The sequence below is a fragment of the Benincasa hispida genome, unplaced genomic scaffold (genome assembly GCF_027475165.1).
Source record: "Benincasa hispida cultivar pf3 unplaced genomic scaffold, pf3_genome.v1.1 HicScf889, whole genome shotgun sequence".
Lineage (NCBI taxonomy): Eukaryota > Viridiplantae > Streptophyta > Magnoliopsida > Cucurbitales > Cucurbitaceae > Benincasa > Benincasa hispida.
Genome location: NW_028327030.1, coordinates 18,136 through 22,726, shown reverse-complemented (window position 1 = coordinate 22,726; position 4,591 = coordinate 18,136). Strand labels below are relative to the sequence as shown.

The 4,591-nt window shown below is 26.3% G+C and overlaps 1 pseudogene; it reads left to right on the top strand.

The window, feature by feature from the left end:
* The first annotated feature begins 959 nt into the window (after positions 1-959).
* LOC150029839 (putative UPF0481 protein At3g02645 pseudogene) lies at positions 960-1,728 on the top strand (annotated as a pseudogene).
* Positions 1,729-4,591: the final 2,863 nt, after the last annotated feature.

Genomic DNA, 4,591 nt, shown 5'->3' with positions numbered 1-4,591 from the left:
ATTTAAACCTATTTTTAATTATTCAATAGTGATTAACGTAAAAAATGAAATTAGAATGAGTAATGAGTGAAAAATCGAGATTAAAAGTGTAAATCTAGAAACTTGAAACAAGACTTAAATCTCAAAAGTAAAATTGTTGCATTGTAAAATCATACAAATTAAATTGAAACCAAACTCAAAACTTAAATATTGAACTTGTAATATTCTGAAATCTAGAAACCAAATGAAAACTAGATGCAAAACTTAGGATTAAAAAAAAAAATTCCCTAATTACAAATGTTATTCTTTTCTTTAAAAAAATAGAACTATATATAGAGAGGAATGAAGTTGAACAACATTTAGTCATAAGCATAAAATTGAAATAATACTATTATCTAACACAAAGTTTATACTATTGACTTCGATCTTAGGTAAAAAATTTAATTTATTTCACTCCACATATTATTATTATAGATATATATATAATTAATGAGAAGTATTGTACATCACATAAATTAAAATTGATGAAAAAAACAAAGGTGTCAAAGGTAAGGTTAAAAAACGAGATTTTCAAACCTAAAGGCTATATTATGTAATTTATAAACTCAAAAATTCAAATGCAACCAAATCTAAACTTCAACGAGAGACCAAAAATGTACATTTATTTTATATATATATATATATAAAAGAAGGAAAATTCTTACAAATGGAAAAAAAAAAAAAAAAAAAATCAAAGTATTGACATAAATAGCAAAAAAAAATATCGATAGATTTCTATCAACAAAAGATCAAAATTTTATTATTTGATGTAAATAGTTTTCCTTATTTTTCTATTTTTGAAAAATGATGCATGAAACAATTAGGCTTAGTCTAAAAATACTTCAACCCATTCTATAGATAAAAGTGTTAATAAAAAGTTGGTTTAAATCTTATTTTGATTCTAGAGTTTTGTTTAAGTTTTTCTTTTAAAAAAACTTTCAAAATATTTGTTTTTAATGGTTGAATTTTAATCCTTAAACATTAAAATTGGTATATTAGTATGAAAAAATTGAGATTATTGGATGAATTTACAGGAGTTAGGTTCAAAGCGAGCACAAGCATCAAAACAATAAAATTCGATGCAGAAACCGTCACATTCTTCCTCCCAGTGATCAAAATCAGTGCACACTCAGAAGTAATATTACGAAATTTAGTTGCATATGAAGCCATGGCAATGCCTCATTCCATGGTTTTCACTCGCTACTTACATTTAATGAACAATTTCATTGACACAGCAGAGGATGTCAAAATCCTCAAACATTCAAAAATTCTTCTTATCACTGACATGATTAAGAAAGATGAAGAAATTGCAATGCTTTTCAATGGGATTATGGCTAACAATTATTCTATTGGATTAAGCCCTGCAAAAGAGCTCGATCAAGCCATAAATGGTGTTAACAAATACTATCAAAAGAAGCCCAAAGTGAAGGCCAATAGGATAATTAAGAAATATGTTTATAGTTCTTGGAGGATTTTGACTCTAATTGCTACGCTTTTGATTTTGGGGTTATTGGTTTTGCAATCGTTTTGCTCTGTTTATAATTGCCCTCGTTTGTTTGGTACTGATAAAATTGAGGGAGATGATAATTCTTGATGGGTTTTTGGGATGTAAATTTTAATTTGGGTATTGTTGTATTCTTTTATTCAAATATGTATATTTACACCAATTACTAGGAGTTGGCTTTATGGTTTTGTGGACAAATTTTTTCATTGGATGTAAATAATTGAAATTATACTCTACATTGGGTAGTTGTTGTAATTTTATTAAAATTTTGAATTTTCATGATTTTTTTTGGATGATAGAAATTTTGGACCGTTAACAATATCGTTTGTCTCAATTTTTTAAAAGAATATAGAATGATTTTCGATCATTGTCAAAGTGCAACTAATAGTGTGTTGTTATCATTTATCCATACTGCCTCTCTCACGCACCATTCATAAGGGTTCATAGCCGTGAGAATGAAGATGAGATTAATTTGGGTAAATAATAATGAATAATTTTATTGTATTAATTTATGTATATACATACCCATTATTAGGATTTGAGTTTAAGATTTTGTGTAGATTTTTTTTTTAATTTGATGTAAATAATAGAAATTATATTATAGATTGGGCAGTTATGTTTGTTAATTTTTATTAAAATTTTAAATTTTCATGGGAGTTTTAGGGGTTTTTTCTTTTTTCTTTTTTCTTTTTTGTATGGATGTCCTAAAATTTGGATGGTTAATGTGGTTTATCCCATTGTTTTTTTTAAATAATTAGTTGGAAGAGAAGTGTGTATGGCTTAAACGTTTATGGCTTATAGTTTTTATAACAAATTTAAATTTTGATTGAATTTATTTTTCATGTTTATTATGAAATTAAGTAATTAAAGAAAATAGTATTTAAAATTATTTTAAGTTAATTTACAATGTAAGTGAAATGTGTTGGATATGTTATAAAACTTTGAGATATAATTTTTGTTGGGAAAATAAGATTTTTTAATAAATATACTTATAATTAAGTTTAAATTTTAAATACTTGACATGAAATTTAAAAGTATAGAAAGATAGAAAAACTAAAAATACATATATGATGAATAAAATTAAAGTACATAGATGTAATTGGAATAAAATTTTAAATTTGGGTACCATAACAAAAATAAGTCTATGGATTCTCAAAACTTTATTTTGACATGATTCAATGTTTCCTTCATATGAAATAGTACAGAGTTTAAAATTGGAAAACTAATACTGAAAAAAATTGAGATACAAAAACTAAAATTGAAAAAAAAAATCCATAGATTAAAAGAAAAAAAATGAAAAGTTAAAGTTAAATTACGTATTTACAAAAAGAGATACAAAATTTTGTTTACCTTATTGTGTTTGTAGGAGAAATATAAAATTGGAAAAAAAAATATTATTAGATCAACAAATAAATTCTTTTTAAATTATAAATGAGTCGTACAGATGACCCCTATTTAGGAGCCTACTCAAAATTTGGCCTCAATTTAAAGAACTTACATCAGCTGCGTGTGAAAGTATGGTTTTAACTCTAAAACGTGCACCAGGCCAAACGCAATCTAGATTTCTTGTTCCTTCCTCTCATTCCTTCATCTTGTCCTTCTCGTTCCTTCATCTCCTTCCCCAATTCACATTTCTCTCATTCATTTTTTCCTTGATTTTCTTTCCTTCTTTTGAATTCTTCCTCTCATTTCTTCCTCTAGCTTCTTGCTCATCAATTTTATAGTTTTTTCCTTTGAGTTTTTTCCTTCATTGGAATTTTCACTCTCGCTCCTTCCTCTCGTTTTTTGGTCTCACTCTTGCTTCTTCCTCTCGTTTTGATTTATGTTTTTGTCATCCCTTTTTTTCCCTTTTTCTGACGAGATTTCCTTCCCACTCTCTTTTCATTTAGTTGCCCTCTTTTTCTGATGATTTCTTTTGTTTATGTTGGCGTCTTCTTCTTCTCAAATCAAAGATAAATTGTAAAAAGTAAAGGGAGAGAAGGAATAAGGAAGAAGGGTTGAAGTAGTAAATTCATAGGATGATGACAGCAAAAGACCAAAAATCGAACAAATTGAAAAGTGATGTCAAATTTCGAGATGACCTCTAAATAGGGGCCATCAATACTAGATTCTCATACACTTTATACTTACTTTTCCTCTCTTATTTCTCCACCATTCATTCTTCCATATTTTTTTTTTTAACTCTCTTCTCTCTACTTCATGTCATGCTCTTTCCTAAAGGATAATCTGTTGGAAAAAAAAAATAGAAAAGGGAAATGGCACAGATAACTGAATGAAAGGATATAATAGACATTTATGAAAAAATAAAACACAATAACCTCTCTCAATTTTGATTTTTTTAATTCATTCTATAATGAATTAATTCATAAACTCTCTTCATTTTGATTATCTGATATTTCAAATTTATTAATCTTTTATTTTTTTATTAATAATTTCTTTCAAATTTTCTTTAAAATCTCAACCATTAATATAACTTTCTCAAACTCTTATAAACTTAGAGTTGAACACCTTTCATATTATTTATTTATTTAATTTTTTTCAAAACTAAAACCCACTTCCCCTCATAAATATGAAGCACAATAGATTTCCTATAATATTGAAAATATAAACTCTTATAAAGATTTTTTTTTGGGAAAAGTAATAAGTAAATTATTTTATATTTTAAATTTAATTTCATTAAAAATTAAATTATATATATAGAGAGTACAAAATATGAGGTCTTTCTAAAATAGGAGTCTTAGACGGTCGTCTCACTTACCTATAGCTTAAGCCGACCCTGTGAGTGCGAAGAGGGAAGGGAAGAGAGAACAGACATGAGAACGAGTGAGGGAGGATGACCTAAATTTCACTCCCACTAAAATCATAAGGACAATATGGATAGTTAACACATGTTCAATATCTTGTGACTGTCATATACTTCATTATTATACCATCTAGATATTATTTTACGTTTTTAAATTCACTAAATCATTATTATACCATCAATAAATATTTCAACAAATATTGAAATATTTATTTACAAAAATGGTTTTTAGATTATGTGATCAAACTATCCCAAATAATTTATTA